Here is a 19,400-nt window from a genome sequence, read left to right on the forward strand (position 1 = left end):
TAATTCACATCTAGAAAATTTTTTTTGGGTGATGAAAACCTGCATGAAGATGCACCCTGTGCTGCAAACGTTAGTTGTAAGAGCTGAAAGTTGATTGCCTTCATGGCAGTAGGGACTGAGGACAGTTGACATTGCATATTTTCAGCTTCTAAGACTCTAATCAATTCAAAAATGTAAGCACAAATGTTCTACTACTGGGAAATTGTGCATCTCCTCTCAGTTGCAATTTTCTATCCATTAATTTTAATGGACCCAAAATTACAGCCTGATGGTGCACAATCTCATCTTATATAGTTCCGGCATGCAAGAGCGCAGCAGTGGAAAATTTATCCATTGCTATTTTCATCTATTAAGGAAGTTGGATTGACAAGGAACATTCCATTACCACTGGCATCAAGGAACATTTAATTGGCTGGTATTCTTCAGATGTTATCACAACTCTTCAGCACATCCTAATTGGATCTGGCTGGCCTAAACTGTTTTGGAGGTTAATTTAAACAAAAAAGCTGCTTTTCTAATCTTGATCAAATATCAAATTCAGCAATGTTAACACCAATGGTCATTGCTATCACTGTCAATGTACAGCATTTAATATTAATTGGTTGATGTCATTTGAACTATTGCTCTCAGAAGAGAATTGAAAGGACTGTACATATGTTTGGGCATCATTTTCCATTTCTACATTGCAAATGCAGATTGCCTAATTTGTTACATTAAATGCAATTGATACATATTAGCTATTACTTCAATTATGATGAAAGGTGTAAAAATATGTTCAAGATACAGATGAAATAAAAATGAGAAGCTGAGCCCTTCTTAATATCAGAAACTATATTAGGAAACAATTAGAGATAATGGGAACTGCAGATGCTGGAGATTCCAAGATAATAAAATGTGAGGCTGGATGAACACAGCAGGCCAAGCAGCATCTCAGGAGCACAAAAGCTGACGTTTCGGGCCTAGACCCTTCATCAGAGAGGGGGATGGGGGGCCCCAAGATGACATTCCACATTAAGCAGAGGTTCACCTGCACATCTGCCAATGTGGTATACTGCATCCACTGTACCCGGTGCGGCTTCCTCTACATTGGGGAAACCAAGCGGAGGCTTGGGGACCGCTTTGCAGAACACCTCCGCTCAGTTCGCAACAAACAACTGCACCTCCCAGTCGCAAACCATTTCCACTCCCCCTCCCATTCTCTTGATGACATGTCCATCATGGGCCTCCTGCACTGCCACAATGATGCCACCCGAAGGTTGCAGGAACAGCAACTCATATTCCGCCTGGGAACCCTGCAGCCATATGGTATCAATGTGGACTTCACCAGTTTCAAAATCTCCCCTTCCCCTACTGCATCCCTAAACCAGCCCAGTGCATCCCCTCCCCCCACTGCACCACACAACCAGCCCAGCTCCTCCCCCCCACCCACTGCATCCCAAAACCAGTCCAACCTGTCTCTAACTCCCTAACCGGTTCTTCCTCTCACCCATCCCTTCCTCCCACCCCAAGCCGCACCCCCAGCTACCTACTAACCTCATCCCACCTCCTTGACCTGTCCGTCTTCCCTGGACTGACCTATCCCCTCCCTACCTCCCCACCTACACCCTCTCCACCTATCTTCTTTACTCTCCATCTTCGGTCCGCCTCCCCCTCTCTCCCTATTTATTCCAGTTCCCTCCCCCCATCCCCCTCTCTGATGAAGGGTCTAGGCCCGAAACGTCAGCTTTTGTGCTCCTGAGATGCTGCTTGGCCTGCTGTGTTCATCCAGCCTCACATTTTATTATCTTAGGAAACAATTAGTTCTGTTTGCTTTGGTGCATACATGAGAAATCAAATTTTTCTTTAAACTTAAAAGTAATTTTGTTTAAAAGAGAGTTATAAAAAGTCTCAAACTGTACAAGCCAACCATTAAAGCAGATTAAGATTTACAGCCGTATTCACATGGTATGATAGTTTTTTTTCTATTTACCTCTAATTTTGAAAAAAACTATTCCTTTCAGCTCCAAAGTTTAATTGTGTTTTGGTTACCACTGATATTATTCCATTATCTTAGAGAAAAACTAGTATCAAACAGATCCAACTTCTAGATTATTTCATAGTTTCCAATCATGCTAATTAGTTTATACAATTCTGAAGATTACTTTGAGTCAATTTGCACTTTGGCATTTACCACAGAGACTTGAATACAATCTAGAGAGTATTCAGTTACACTGATCAATGCTGATGTTCAGTCCACAAAGCATACTTCAACTTTAATGATCTCTCTCCACCCATCCTCTGTACCGTTCAGAGCCCATCTCCCACATGTATACAAAAAGGCTTGCCTTAAATTAGGGCTACCTGCACGAAGCACTCTATTTGGCAGCCAATTCCATTTTGTCAACAAATTATTTGAAAGGTAAGTTCTCCTAAATTTTATTTGATCTCTTACTGGGCATTTACATTTCTATCACTTGTGATGATGTTGATGCTTTAAACGGTTTATTTTGTCCTTGTCTTCTTTTTAAAAGAGGTTATAAAGGCAGTGGTACTGAAGAGTCTAGGGAGTAACCGTTTAACAATAAAAGGGGAGTTGCCAGTTCTCCGCGTTCATGTGTTTTTTTTTCTAGTTTTTGTAGCTGTAGCAGACACAAGATGTTTTGAATACCAGAAGTGTCGCAAGCTTCTGTAGAAGATTCCTCTGACTTCCTGTGAAATCTCTCTCTGAATGTTGTTCCCTCCTGCCTGTAAGAAATTGTGTTTGAACTTACCCTTTTGCCAAAGGGAGTGTTTATGGGATGTTACTATACTGGAACAGTTAATTAGCTAAGTTGCTGGATTGGTTTGGTTAGGTTTTCCAATAATTAAGTTATTCTAAATTCCATTTTCTTTTGTTTGTGTTTCAACTGTAGTGTTTAAGTAAATTGTGTTTTTCTTAAAGCCAAGTCGTTTGACCAGCTGCATCACACCTGAAACACTGACTTCACATCTGCCTTTAAAATAAGAAAAAGTTAATGTCTAGGCTGTCTTCTTAAAATAGTTTTAGGGGCTCCGGCCTTGTCCATAAAGGTTTGGTGGCTCTTGTGGAGATGATTCTCCAATTCCAATTTTGGTTTGGTATTGTTGGAGTCGAAAGCAGAGGGTAGTAGGTGTTAACAAAAACAGAAGTTGTTGGAAAAGCTCAGTAAGTCTGTGAAGAAAAAGTAGGGTTAACATTTCAGGTCCACTCAGAAGTGATGGGTAGCTCTTGAAAATGTCAATTTATATGCAGAAGATAGGGCGGGGAGAGATGGTAAGGAGTAAACGATAGGGAGGGATAGGGCCCAAAGACAAAGAAGAGCAGTTGGACAGACAAAGGAGTTGACAATGATCTGGCTAGGAGAGCAAATAATTGTTAATGGAGACTGGTAGTGACTAACAATACATAATGTGTAATGGCAGACTATATGATAACAAGGCCTGGTGTGTGGGGTAGAGGCCTAGGACATGGGAGTGTAAGATCCTAAAATTATTGAACTCGATATTGGGTCCAGATGGCTGTGGGGTCCCGAAGTGGAAAATGAGGTATTGGTCTTCCAACTTGCATTGAGCGTCACTGTAGTGTTTAAATAAATTATGTTGATTCTTAAAGCTGAGTAGTTTGACCAGTTGTATCACACGTTGTCTGTTTACACTATCCATGTCTTTAATGATGTTATAAATCTCCAAAAGGCCACTCCTTGGCTTCCAATGCTCCAGGGAAAATAATCCCAGTCTATTCAGTCTCTCCCTTTGTTCAAACCCTCCAACCCTGGCAACACCCTTTTAAATCTTTTCCGAACCCTTTCAAGTTTCACAACATTCTTCCTATAGCAGGGAGACCAGAATTGCACACAGTATTCCAAAAGCAGCCTAATCAATGTTCTGTACCGCCACAACATGACCTCCCAACTCCTGCACTCAATGCACTGACCAATAAAGAGAAGCATATCAAACGCCTTCTTCACTATCCTATCTACCTGCAGCTCTACTTTCAAGGAACTATGAACCTGCATTCTAAGGTTTCTCTACAGCAACACTCCTGAGGGCCTTACCATCATGTGTATGAGCCCTGCTCTGGTTTTCCCTTCCAAAATGCAATACCTCACATTTATCTGAATTAAACTTCATCTGCCACACCTCAGCCCATTGGCCCATCTGATCAAGATCCCATGGTACTTTCAGGGAACCTTCTTAACTTAAATTACAAGCACAAGCACGTGATATGGCATTGATATTTTAGAGACATCATAGCACAGCAACAAAAGATTTTGAGACTTTCAAATGTAACTAAATTGTATCTTAACCCTACAGATAAATTCTCTCTCCTTCACTTATGACAGAAGTGCAAAGAAAATCATGACAGAACAAGGAAGATGCAAAAACAACATGCTCTAGGCAACTTGGAGATAAGCTTTTATTTCCTGTTGAAAATTCACAGAGAAAATGACAAACAGATGCATCTCAGATTAGCAGGAACAAACATGTTTGATTAACTTATTGAATTATTTGATGAAGTACTAGGAAGGATGGATGCTATCTTGTGAAATTGTACAAACTGTTCAGTAACCATACTGTGTCACTTCAGACAAGCTACCTGAGGCATTCAAGGTCTGAGGTTCCATATCATTTATCTGATCCCTAGCAACTCCTTTGTCTGTCCAACTGCCTTTCTCTCTCTTTGGGCTCTATCCTATTGTTTACTCCCTACCCCACCCACCTCCCTATTTTCTGCATATAAACTGACCTTTTCCCAGCCACCATCAGTTTTGAGGAAAGGTCAACGGACCCGAAACGTTAACTCTGTATTCTCCTCCACAGATGCTGCCAGACCTGCTGAGCTTTTCCAGCAACTTTGTTTTTGTATCAGTCAGAAGTCTGGTCAGTCACCAGTCAGGGCTGTCTGTCCAAGTCAGTCAGAGAATGGGCTAATGGAGTCCTGGAGGCCTGTTCACTGAAATTCAAAGCAGGTTATGTTTCAGTCATGGATCTGTTATTTTTTGCTTTTCTTTTCTTTAAAAAAACATTTTCCTCTTTAAGTATAATACTGCAAAAAGTCCCATCCTTTTACATTTCATCAGATCACTGAAACTCCCTCCCTCATATCAATGTTTAACAATGGTGAGCAAGCTATGGAGGTTAATTGTGGAAAATTAAATGTGCTTAAGGAGGTAAGAATTGTGAAAGGAGGAAATGCAACTTCTAAAGATGGGAGATAAATGCACATTAGAAGGTGTGATATACTGTGGAAGGAAATATCTGTCATACTACCTGAGCTTCGATAGGGTATAGTGCATCATGTTTGGCAAAAACTAAGCCAGAGCCCTGGGGTTCAAGGGTAAAGTCGGTGAAGTAAAGAGTTAAATAAAACATTTTGGCGAGAACGTGGTAAGACTCAAATCAGATGATGTCAGCATGGACTGCAAGTCAGAAAGGAACATGAAGAGTTGGGTGTCACTTAGATTGACAAGTGATCCTGTCGCTCACTCTCTGAGGTGCTATTTATGTCATTTTTCATCCTCAGCTGAATTGAGGTGCACAATGGAGATTAAAAATGGCTGCAGATTGTTAGCTTTTTCACTCTTTCTGAGTGAGGAGAGTATTTATGAGTGACGTGAAGCGCTTCAAGGGGAAATTGCATTAATCAGAGACTCACGTAGTATACGTATGTTAAAGACATCTGTAATCACAGAATTTTGTATGTGAAGCTCATGCACTGACCAACTAAGTCAACTATATATCTTGGACACAAACAATTCTGACCATGTCATTGATCGTTACAAATTAATCCCAGTAAATGTTCTGAATTAGAAATAATGTCAAATAATGTTTTGCTTATATTCCACGATTTACAAACATATGCATGTGTTCTTACAGTCTACACAAGTTCAAGGAACCTCACACCATAGATTGTAAAATGCCTGCATATTTTCTTTCCAATGTTGCCTCTCCTGATATGGGTGAGAGAGGCATTCTCATCCTTCTTATCACATTTGCGCTCTCCTAATGCCCAAATTCTAAATGGCTTGTACAGCATACATCAGACTGAGGTCTATAATGTATAAGGTCCATGTAGAGGATTCCCTTGGCTCTCTTTGTCAGAGACATCCCAGTGTTTGGAAGACAATGTTTCAATGTCATTTTATGTTATTTAAATTCTGACTGATCTGAGGACTGTATCAGAGAACTGCAGATGCTAGAGAATCCAAGATAATAAAGTGTGAAGCTGGATGAACACAGCAGGCCAAGCAGCATCTCAGGAGCACAAAAGCTGATGTTTCAGGCCTAGACCCTTCATCTGATGAAGGTTCTAGGCCCGAAACGTCAGCTTTTGTACTCCTGAGATGCTGCTTGGCCTGCTGTGTTCATCCAGCTTCACACTTTATTATCTTATTATTGAGGACTGCTTTGTTTCTCAGGGTGCTTATGCAAGCTCATAGAACAGTCCCCAGTGGATCCAGATACAGAACCTATTGTCATCTCTGTGGCCACAGCACTAGATGTGTCTGTGAGAAGAGGCGACTGGAGTGAGATCAAGGTCCTTTATTACTCTCCTGGCTGCTCATCTCCTTTGAATATTGCACTTCGTCATGTCAAATGAAAGTAGTTAAGGCAGAATGAGTAACTAATGAAAACAACCTTTTAAACAAAAGTGTTCCCTTCATTATTTAATTTTATGATTATACTTTCCAATCTCTCATTGCCATTGAGAAACATGCCTGAAGTTCCTGATATGTACTGCTGAAGGATTGATTTAGTTCTCCACAAGCAGCAGAAACTCAGAAAGTTACCTCTTTATTTTTCCTCCCTGCTTAATAGTACAATTATTAGCTGATCCAAGATGATTCACTTTACATCAATGTCTCCCTAAATAATTCTACCTCTATAAAAATGGAGCGCAATGGTTTAAGAAAGCAGGTCATATCATTTCCTCATCAATGGCAGCTAGAGATCGGCAATAAATGCTAGCCCAGCCACAAAAGCTGACATCCCAAGGTTGAAGAGTAAAGGAAAGGTAATGTTCAGGAGACACCTAATAGATGTGTATAAAGCTAGAAAAGATATTGAAAAGAGATAATGGGAACTGCAGATGCTGGAGAATTCCAAGATAATAAAATGTGAGGCTGGATGAACACACGTTTCGGGCCTAGACCCTTCATCAGAGAGGGGGATGGGGAGAGGGAACTGGAATAAATAGGGAGAGAGGGGGAGGCGGACCGAAGATGGACAGTAAAGAAGATAGGTGGAGAGAGTATGGGTGGGGAGGTAGGGAGGGGATAGGTCAGTCCAGGGAAGACGGACAGGTCAAGGAGGTGGGATGAGGTTAGTAGGTAGATGGGGGTGCGGCTTGGGGTGGGAGGAAGGGATGGGTGAGAGGAAGAACCGGTTAGGGAGGCAGAGACAGGTTGGACTGGTTTTGGGATGCAGTGGGTGGGGGGGAAGAGCTGGGCTGGTTGTGTGGTGCAGTGGGGGGAGGGGACGATCTGGGCTGGTTTAGGGATGCAGTAGGGGAAGGGGAGATTTTGAAACTGGTGAAGTCCACATTGATACCATTAGGCTGCAGGGTTCCCAGGCGGAATATGAGTTGCTGTTCCTGCAACCTTCGGGTGGCATCATTATGGCACTGCAGGAGGCCCATGATGGACATGTCATCAAGAGAATGGGAGGGGGAGTGGAAATGGTTTGCGACTGGGAGGTGCAGTTGTTTGTTGCGAACTGAGCGGAGGTGTTCTGCAAAGCGGTCCCCAAGCCTCCACTTGGTTTCCCCAATGTAGAGGAAGCCGCACCGGGTACAGTGGATGCAGTATACCACATTGGCAGATGTGCAGGTGAACCTCTGCTTAATGTGGAATGTCATCTTGGGGCCTGGGATAGGGGTGAGGGAGGAGGTGTGGTGGCAAGTGTAGCATTTCCTGTGGTTGCAGGGGAAGGTGCCGGGTGTGGTGGGGTTGGAGGGCAGTGTGGAGCGAACAAGGGAGTCACGGAGAGAGTGGTCTCTCCGGAAAGCAGACAAGGGTGGGGATGGAAAAATGTCTTGGGTGGTGGGGTCGGATTGTAAATGGCGAAAGTGTCGGAGGATGATGCGTTTTATCCGGAGGTTGGTAGGGTGGTGTGTGAGAACGAGGGGGATCCTCTTAGGGCGGTTGTGGCGGGGGTGGGGTGTGAGGGATGTGTTGCGGGAAATACGGGAGACGCGGTCAAGGGCGTTCTCGATCACTGTGGGGGGAAAGTTGCGGTCCTTAAAGAACTTGGACATCTGGAATGTGCGGGAGTGGAATGTCTCATCGTGGGAGCAGGTGCGGCGGAGGCGGAGGAATTGGGAATATGGGATGGAATTTTTGCAGGTGGGTGGGTGGGAGGAGGTGTATTCTAGGTAGCTGTGGGAGTCGGTGGGCTTGAAATGGACATCAGTTACAAGCTGGTTGCCTGAGATGGAGACTGAGAGGCCCAGGAAGGTGAGGGATGTGCTGGAGATGGCCCAGGTGAACTGAAGGTTGGGGTGGAAGGTGTTGGTGAAGTGGATGAACTGTTCGAGCTCCTCTGGGGAGCAAGAGGCGGCGCCGATACAGTCATCAATGAACCGGAGGAGGAGGTGGGGTTTGGGGCCTGTGTAGGTGCGGAAGAGGGACTGTTCCACGTAACCTACAAAGAGGCAGGTATAGCTGGGGCCCATGCGGGTGCCCATGGCCACCCCCTTAGTCTGTAGGAAGTGGGAGGAGTCAAAAGAGAAGTTGATGAGGGTGAGCACGAGTTCAGCTAGGCGGATGAGAGTGTCGGTGGAGGGGGACTGGTCGGGCCTGCGGGACAGGAAGAAGCGGAGGGCCTTGAGGCCATCTGCATGCGGAATGCAGGTGTATAGGGAAAGATATTGAAAGGTTGGGTTTGGAGAAACATTTTCCTTTCGGAAATGTATTGGGCACCAGAGGTCATAGATTTAAACTAATTGGCAAAAGAGCATTTTGTCGAACAGAAGATCACTAAGATCTGAAATAGAATAGCTGAAGGAATCAAATTCCAAAGGCACTTGGATATTTACTTGAAGGTGACCATTTTGCAGGGTAATGTGGAAACAGCCAGGGTGTGGAACCTAGTTGGAAATTTCTTTCAAAGATCTTCAAAGACTTCCTGTATGATAAGGTCATATGATTCTGTTGGCATGGTAAAGAAATTGAACATTGTTGCATCTGCTTGGTGTTCACCCAAATTTTTAATATGCAATGCTGGCAAGTCAGACAGACTCCCCACGAGGAGCACAAAGCACTAACTGATGATCCAAGCACAATTTTAATGATCAGTTTTTTTTAGCACCAGTGCAACAAATCAAGTCTGAGATGTGAAGTGTATGTTTTTGCAGTGAATTAAAAGAGAGAAAATTAAACTGATGTTTTTTTCCAGTTTGGTTTTTGTAACAATATTCTGCCTGAATCCAACCCAGTTCATCAAAGAAAATTGTTGTAACAAATTGTAATGCAGATCACATATGAAACAGCATCGAAGTTTAATTGTTTGCAATGACGACACCTGATAGTTCATGGTAAATCCAAACACTTAAATGTTTCCAGACAGGTAAAACAATGTCTCATAATAAATGTTGGCACAGCAGCAATGTTTGCAGAGCTGAATAGCTTTATAAGGCATATGGGCTTCTGCTTTGCTCTGATGGATATTTCATTTTTCTTCCACTCTATAACATTACCATCAATTGTTTTCTCTGTGTTGTGTTCATCATATTTTGTTGATGTATTCACTTTTCAACATTACCAGACTTCTGTCCTTTACTTTTTGCCTGAGCGATCATAAATTTCCCTTCCTTGTAATTCTCCTGTTCATTTTTGAGACTTACCAGTTGCAGAGCATTGAACCAGAATTCATATGAAACTGCAAAAACTAACGGTAGTTTCAGTTTGATAAGATCTGACTATAATCGAGATGAACCATCCCCACGTTATGCAGCTCACTGAGTGTAATGCCAAGGTCAGAGCTATGTCATTATGCACGAACAGTCCTTGAAGAGATAGCAACTAATTAAAGCTGCAAAGATCCAAAAATCTGTTGCGGTCAGATCTCCCACCATCTGTAAAATCCTATGAGGATCAATTTGATTCACCACTGCTTTCAATCTTTAAGGCACAGGTAACCTTTTCATTGTCCACTGCTGTTTCAAGAAGATGATTAAAACCTTAGCATTGAAATAGTGGTGTAAGTAATTACAGGCTGCTTACATCTTGAAGAAACCTTTACAGACGTTTCCAATAAAAGCAAAGTACTGTAGATGATACAGATTTGAAATTTGTAAAAAAAGAAAGTTCAGGAAAAACTCAGCAGATCTGGCAGCATTTGTGGAGAGGTGCACTGAAGCTGCCAGAACTGCAGAGTTTCTCCAGCATTTTCAGCTTTTAAATCAACATTCTCAAGTTAGGTTATGGTTGAGAAAGCGGGCAAAGACAGCTGTGCTGTCCTGGTGCACATTATTGTTTTAAATTTACATAAATCACTATGATTGGAAACTTACGCCAGTCAAAATTGTTGATGCAAAACTGACAGTGGAATCAGATGATATAGCTTAAACATTGTAGAGATTTGCTCAAAAAACAGGTGTGAAGTGCAGAAAATATAAAGTACTGAGAGAGGAATGAAAGAAAAACAAATAGAGTCAACATAATTCAAAAAGAATTCAATGCAAGTTGAAGGAAGTCATAATCAAACTGTACAGTCTTCTGGGCATGGAAACGTAGCTAAATAGGAAAGGAGGGAATTGATGTTTACAGTCTGGAAAGGAGAGTCAGAAAGGTGATCTCTTAAGGTGACCAAGTTAATAAACAGTCATGAATGTCCGTGGTTTGCCCAAGGCACTTTCTGAATCCATTATTCCTACTTGAAATCATTCTGTCTTGTTCGCTCTCCAACTTTATTCTTAAGGAAGTCCAGAAGCATTATATTTTCCTTAATCACTTTTTCTGACTCTATCCCTGGAACTGTTCTTTCATGATAACTTACCTTTTTAGCACATTCAGAAGCTAATTCATTTGTCTTTTTTTTGACAACATCAAATTGGATTCTTCTTGTATCATCGCCAAAACCTCCTCACTAGTTTTATTTTTATCCACTCACTTTAACTTTACTGCGTCTGTTCTAAATCCAAAACTCAGTGCTCCCTAGAAATTCAAATTCCTCTTCTTTCGCATCCATTTTTTGGCACTAAATACAGCATGACTAATCTTTTCTTCAGCTAAACAGTCCAAATATTCTTTCTTTATTACATTTATGAGATTTACAGGACTAGATTTTAGAAATGTCATTTTAAATTTGTATAAGAAAAGGAAATTATGCAAGCTGTACTGTATCCGGCCTGACAGCAAACCTGTTTGGTTCAGTTGTTGAGGAGCAAACAATTGCTCATATTATTTTACCGAGAAAAAAAGGTGCAAAGTTTTCAAAGTAGAAATCAATGGCAGCAGGGTCTATATTTACTGTGAACACAGAGTCTCCCAAAACCCCAGAAATGGGTATTAAGTTGCAAACAGTTATTTTATTTCTGAGATGAAAGGGTTTAAGGGCATAAAATGTATATTTGTATTTTTAGTGAGATATAAGCCTATTGTGTTTTTTGATGCCATGAGAAGGAGGCAGCAGAAGGCATTTATGTAAGATCCTGTTACAGACTTTGTTGTAGAACATTGAATATCACAGCCAGGTTGGCAGCATTTCTGCAAGATTAGCAGAGGCAAAAAGGCTACTTGGCTTTGAAAGTTGATGTAGAATGGAGATGATCTCTAGTCAAAAAGACAAATTCTGCAGCAATCTAAGGATTCTAATTTCTTCTATGCACAAATCTTGCATCCTTAGTGTCTTTCTGTCTCTCTCTTCCTCCCTCACTCCAATCTATACCAATGTTCATTAATGTCTTTGTAAGTTTTATCCAGTTCCATATATTGAAGGCCTTTATAAAATATCTCTAAAGTGGACATACACCTCTTGAGACAGTAGGAACTGCAGATGCTGGAGAGTCTGAGATAAAAAGGTGTAGAGCTGGATGAACACAACAGGTCAAGCAGCATCAGAGGAGCAGGAAAGCTGACATTTCGGGTCTGGACCTTCTTCAGAAATGGGGGAGGGGAAGGGGATTCTGAATTAAATAGGAAGAGAGGGGGAGGCAGATTGAAGATGGATAAAGGAGCAGATAGGTGGACCTGACCCCACTACCAAGGACATTTTTCCCTCTCCATCTTTAACTGTCTTCCAGAAGGACCACTCTTCTGTGACTCCCTTATCTGCTCCACACTCCCCTCCAGGTGCACCACACCCAACACTTTTCCTTGCTTCCGCAGGAAGTGCTATACCTGTACTTACTCCTCCCTCCTCACCCCCATCCCAGGCCCCAAGAAAAACTTCCACATTAAACAGATGTTCACCTGCACATCTGCTAATGTGGTATTCTGTATCCACTGTTCCCAATGTGGCCTCCTCTACATTGGGGAAACCAAGCAAAGGCTAGGAAATTTTGGAATACCTATGCTCGGTTTGCGACAAACAACTGCACCTGCCGGTCGCGAACCACTTCAACTCCCCCTCTCAATCCTTGGACGATGTGTCCATCCTGGGTGTCCTCCAGTGCCACAATGATGCCACCCAAAGGTTGCAGGAAGAGCAACTCATATTTTGTTTGGGAACCTTGCAGCCCAATGGTATCAATGTGGATTTCACAAGCTTCAAAATCTCCCCAACCCCCGACCTCATCGCAAATACAGCCCAGCTTGTCCCTGCCTCCCTGACCTGTCCATCTTTTCTCCCACCTCAACCCCCACCCCCACCTCCTACCTACCAGCCTCATCCCCACCTCCTTGACCTGTCCACCTACCCTTGAATGAACAACCCCCATCCTAACTCCTCATCTACACTCACCTTTACTGGCTCCATTCCCACTTCCCTGATCTGTCCATCTCCTCTCCACCTATCTGCTCCTTTATCCATCTCCCGTCTGCCTCCCCCCCTCTCTATTTATTTCAGAATCCCCTTCCCTTCCCCCATTTCTGAAGAAGGGTCCAGACCTGATATGTCAGCTTTCCTGCTCCTCTGATGCTGCTTGGCCTGCTATGTTCAACCAGCTCTACACCCTGTTATTTGACACACCTCTTGATTACTCCTTTCATGCAAAACCTGTGTGACCTTTTCTCTCTCTTGTTCTATCTCCTGTGTGCAACTCAAATGATCTCAGTCAGAACTATTTTTGCTACTAAACGTTTGGAAAATACTTTATACATAATCTTTGAGGGATATAAAATCGAGCTGATTATATGAAACAAATCATAGTACTCAACTTCTCCAGAGCTAACATGTCGTTATCAGGAAAACATCGGGTCTTTCCAATTTCTTTCAATAAAGAAAGCAAAAACACCATTAATTCAAATCAATAAAAAGTAGAATAAAATTCTTCCTTAAACAGAAAATAATCAATATTTCAAATTAATTTCAGCCTGTTTTGTGGAGATAATAACACTGAATGCATTTTTTTTTCATAAATACATATATTAAAATCAAGATGCAGTTAAAAGTGGTGAAGGCTGGAGGCAAGGTATAGGTGCTTCTGATCAGATGAAAAAATATGGGCCCAAGGTTTCATCCATCTGCAATTACTTTGTCCAATAAGGACTGCCGCCTATTTGTATAACAGCAATGCTCCTAATTGTCATTCTCTTTGCTCTCAGAAAACCAGTCAACATTTAATATCTTTAACATTCCTTTCTCTCAACTGCATGCATCTTAGCTCCAGGACATCTCAGGGCAGTGTCCTAAGCCGAACCATCTTCAGCTGCTTCATCAATGACATTCCCTCCATCAAAAGGTCAGAAGTGGGGACGTTCACCAATACTTGTATGATGTCCAGTTCCATTCATGATACCTCAGATACTGAAGCAGTCCATGCCCAAGTGCAACAAAACTTCTAAGACCATGAGAAATAGGAATTGGGATAGGACTGCTAGCAACCCATTATCAGTCACGAATAGACTGCAATAGGAGCTATTCGTGCCCACAGACTGAACTGTAACCACTCCTTCGTCCGTCCAACTGTTTTTTTTACGTCTCTTGAGCTCTATCTCCACCTATTATTTATTTTCCCACCCATCCCACCCTATCTTCTGCATAAAAACCATCCTTTATTTAGCTACCATCAGCTCTGAGGAAGGGTCACCAGACCCATAACACTAACTCTGATTTTTTCTTCACAGGTGGTGCCAGACCTATGAGCTTTTCCAGCAATTTCTGTTTTTGCACAGTATTCTGGATGTGGTCCAACTAGACTGTGGAGTTTTGGAATCACAATTTACAAGAGACTAGAATTGCTATTGGAATTACTGGTGAGTCATTACCAAATTTATTAAATATAAAAGATTTGGTTTTGGTAAAAAGCTATTCAGATTATGCTAGAAGCAGAAATCAGGAAACATCACAGGCAAATCCTGAAAGAAGGACATCCCAACATAGGACAACAATGAATCTATCATAAGATATAAACATTTTAAAGACAAACCAACACGAAGACTAGGACAGTAGATTCTAAGATACAGTTTCAACACTGTGGAACAAAATATCCTGACAGGCACAAACAGTGCCCAGTTATGACAAAGGAAGAATACAGTGAAAAGCTATAAGTAGCATTCATGTGATGTGCAAAAACACAACAGAGTTTGAGTAACAAAAGTTAAAATGTCTAATCATCCAAAAATATTAAAAAATGATAGATCCAGGATTAGAAAATGTACATAATGCATAACTACTGGATGTTAGTAATCCAAATACCTTGAGTTTGACAGAACCAGTTCATGGTCAAATGATATTTCATTCATTTTAAACTTGATACACAGGCAAGTGTCACTGTCTTATCGGATTGAATACAGTGCCTGAAGTAACAGAAGTTACAGCCTAGCCAAACAAAACTGCACAGTCCAAGTCATATATCTTTCAAGAATAAAGTATGCTGTAAGCAAATATGCAACACAAACAGCGTAAGAGAGTTAAGAAGATGCATGGTTCACAATGATCACTTCTTAATTTTGAACCTGCACTTATGCCTTGACCTCTGCAGTCTTTAGGCAGATGATGTTCCATTAGTTCCAAAAGATAGTAAGCTGTTCAAGAAGAAACAAGCCACATCAACAAAAACGAAGCCAGTCATAGAAAAATTGGTCTGGAACAAACTGCTGTCATCTAACTGCAGTTTTGGTCCCTTAATTGAATATATGATATTACTTCACTAGACAGTTCAGAGGTTCACTTAGATGATCCCCACTATGGAGGGATTGTCTTAAAATCAAAGGTGACACAGTCTGGGGACCCTACTTGTGTAAATTTAGAAGAATGAGAGGCAATCTCATTGAAATATATTGGATTGCCAAGGGGCTTTTACAGGGTAAATGCTCAGAGGATCTTTCCCCTAGTGGGAGAGTCAAGGACCAGAGGGCATAGCCTTGGAATTAATGGACAACAAATTAAGATTGAGCTGAGGGGAAATTTCTTCTCAGAAGGTTGAGTGTCTTTGGAACTTCTTACCACAAAGAGATGTAGGGATGGACTCCTTGTATTTATTTAGGGCTGAGATAGATTCTTGATCAATACAGGTATCAATAGAATAAATTGGATATGAGGAGAGTTGCAATCAACCATGATCTAATTGAAAGGTGGAGCAGGCTTGAGTGGCTGAAACAGCCTACTCTTCTTGAATGGAATTAAATCACTACAGCACAAAAAGAGGCCATATGGCCAATCAAATCTGCCCTGATCCTCCATACAGCATCCCAACAGACACAGCCTCCCACCTTATACCTATTACACCACACTTGCTAGGGCTAACCCGACTAGCCTGCACATCACTGGCCACTATGAGACAATTTAGCTTGGTGAATCCGCCATCTTTAGACTGCGAGAGGAAACTGGAGAACTCAACAGAAACTCATGCATACAGGGAGACCATGCAAAATTTACACAGTCACCTGAAGTTGGAACTCAATCTGGATTCCTGATATTGTGAGGCAACAATGTAAACAACTATGCTACCCACCCACCCACCATACTCCTGTTCCTATTTCTTATACTTTAACTGGTAAAAAGGCAACTGGCAAAATATGTAATTGGATTTCCAAGACTCACAATGGAACCTGAAACGAAGGAATAATCTATTGCGATTACCCACATTTGCATAAGATATTTGTTTCATACTGTGAAAAGAAAGAAATTATACATGAATAATGGGAAAGTTTTTCATTTTTAGAAGAATGAGGGAGGAGCTCATAGAGACCTAGATAATTCTCACAGGACTAGAAGGCTAAATGCATAAACGATGTTTACAATGACTAGCGAGTTCAAAACTAGACCTTACAGGTTCAGGGTAAATCATTTAAGACTGAGAAGAAGAGAAATTTCTTCACCCAGAGTGGCAAGCCAGTGGCATTTTCTGCCATAGAAATTTGTTGAGGACAAAATATTGAATATTTTCAAGAAGGAATTAAATATAGTTCTTAGGGCTAATGGCATCAAATAGTAGGGTGAGAAAACAGCAACAGAGTTGGACGAATTGCCAATAATCATACAGAATAGCAGAGCTGGCTCAAAGTGTTGAATAGCTAAATCTATTTTCAGTGACCAGGGTTTAATTCCAACCTCGGATGACTGTCTGTGTGGCATTTGCATGTTCTCCCCATGTCTGTGTGGGTTCCTGCTGGGTGCTCCAATTTCCTTCCACCATCCAAAGATGTGCAGGCTAGGTGAGGGTTAGGCAAGGGTTAAGGGGTGATCTAATCAAAGTCTTCAAGATAATAATAGTTAATGTTAAAGTTTTTGAGAAGATTTGTAGCTCAGGTTGTGGATGAGGTTGCGGACTTGCTCGCCAAGCCAGTGTGTTTGATTGCAGATGTTTCACCTCCCTGCTCGGAAACATCATCAGTGGGCCTCTGGTAAAGCGTTGGTGTCCTGTCCTGCTTGTTATTTATATGCCTCAGTTTGCTGGGGTGGTTGGTAATTTGTACATTGGGCCCAGATCAATGTGTTTGTTGACGGAGTTCTAGTTGGAATGCCAGGTCTCCAGGAATTTTCTGGCATGTCTCTGTTTGGCTTGTGCAATTATGGGTGCATTGTCCCAGGTAAATTCTTGTCCTTCTTTGCCCATGTGTATTGAGACCAGTGAGAATTGGTCATGTCTCTTGGTGGCTGGTTGGTGTTTGTATACCCTTATTACCAGTTTTCTTCCAGTTTGGTCTCGGTCATGTTCGGTTAGATAAACATTAACACTGGTTGGAGATGCTAGAACTGGGAGCCATACTCTGAGAATTATGGCAAGAATGCTGAGGAGAGGTGTTAAGAAGCATTTCTACACACAAAGTGTGGGTAGACGTTTAGAACTCTTCCATAGATGACAGTGGTTGCTGGATCAGTGTTAATTTTAAATCTGAGATGGATAAATTTTTGTTAAACAAAGGCACCAAGGGATTTGGGCCAAAAACAGATATGTGGAATTGCGTTACAAATCAGTCATGATCTCATTAAATGGCAGAACATGCTCAAGCAGCTTAAATTCTTATTTTTGTTTCTATGTTCCAAAGGTCATCCAAAGAGTTAAAAGATCCTTCAGCAGGGAACAGTTAACTCAATTAATTAATTAATCAATTAATTAACTCAACCCTCCATTCCTGCATGTCTCTAATAATCTTTCATCCACTTAGTAATTAAGAACATAGCCACTTCTACCATAAAAAAATCAAAGATTCTGCACCCACTACCTTTTGATGAAGGTAATTCCAAAGTCTTATAACCTTCTGAGAAAAACATACTTGCCTCATCTCTGTCTTAAATTGATGACTCCTGATTTTTAAATAATAACCACTAAATGCTAAATTGTTGCCTTATTTTCAATCCCCTTCCTGGCCTCATCACCTTCCTTTAAAACTTCACTGCACCTCATCAACTATACATTTCAAATTTCATTACTTTCACCATTTGTAGCTTTGCCTTTAGCTACCGAGGTCTATCATTAAAAGTCTCCACTTCTGCTTTAGTCTTTGCTCGTTTAAGGCATGCCTTGGATCTACTTATTTGGCCAAGCGTTTGAAGATTTCTCCTATTGTCTCCTTATATATCTCAGTTTCTTCATTTATTCTATAACACTGCTGTGAAGCACATCGGAACATTTTCTGCATTAAAGCTGCTGAATAAATGCCAGGTGTTATTGTATTGCTACCAATGTAATTTGAATATCTTGTTTATGATTTCTTCTAGAGATCAAAAAGATTAAAACGAAGTGGCTTTAAAAGAAGAACTCACTTGTTTGTTCCCTCATAGATTGGAAACCACAAAATGAGCTATTGAAGTGCCTTCGCTTTGTGTTTTTCTTCAGATTATGAAAGCTGTCCAGTACATCCTTCTAGTCACATGGATAGCATTCTGCGCTTAAATGTTAGCCCCATTCAAGTAGTGATGTCCTTGACTCAATGTCAAAGCTTTCTGAGATCTAACCCATTGTTATATTGGATTTAGCGATTATCTTGGCTGACAGTGTGCAAGGGGGAAAGCTGTGTTGTCAGAGCATGGGGCACTTTTGAAAAGTTGTTAAGCAAAGGCCTTGCTTGTCATCTTAGTATTTTTCTCTCTGTTATTCATACCTCAGATATGAATACCATTGGCTAGGTCTTAAATTATTCCCAACCACTAAAATATCCCTTAAGAAGGCTGTGCTGAGCCGCTTCTTTAAACCATTGCAGTCCTTGGAATGTATATACACCTCCAGTGCTCATTAGGAAGGAGTTCTTAGATTTTTTGAGCTGATTAAAAGTTTCCATGTCACAATTTGAAGAAAATATCAAAAGTTTCCAGTGTCTTGGCCAGCTTCGGCAGTTTAGCTAGTTATTTATTCCTTTGTTACTTATGTGCTAACTAGCTTTTTTTTCTGTATATGATACCCTTTGCACTTCAAATGCCAGGCATTGGGAAAGGTTGTGGAGCATGCTGATTCAAAAATTAAACTGTTCATTATTGTTTTATTTTGTGCTTTAAGTTGACATTGCAACCTGCACATTGAGGGTCTAGGCCCGAAACGTCAGCTTTTGTGCTCCTGAGATGCTGCTTGGCCTGCTGTGTTCATCCAGCCTCACATTTTATTATCTTGGAATCTCCAGCATCTACAGTTCCCATTATCTCTGATATCATTGAGATACCATTCTGATGTATCTCAGGCTGTGGGTTTTTAGGTTTCCATTCCAACTTAACACCAATGATGTGTTGTGCTCCAGGGCACTGCAAAAATGTTTATGTATTTCTCACCTCTTCCATCATTAGAAATTTCTAACCGCTGCATATTCTTCTCTCATGAGGAAACTTATTCTGCTTCACTGTCTTGGTACAGGTTTGTTCAGGGG

The sequence above is a fragment of the Stegostoma tigrinum genome, chromosome 12 (assembly GCF_030684315.1).
Source record: "Stegostoma tigrinum isolate sSteTig4 chromosome 12, sSteTig4.hap1, whole genome shotgun sequence".
Taxonomy (NCBI): Eukaryota; Metazoa; Chordata; class Chondrichthyes; order Orectolobiformes; family Stegostomatidae; genus Stegostoma; species Stegostoma tigrinum.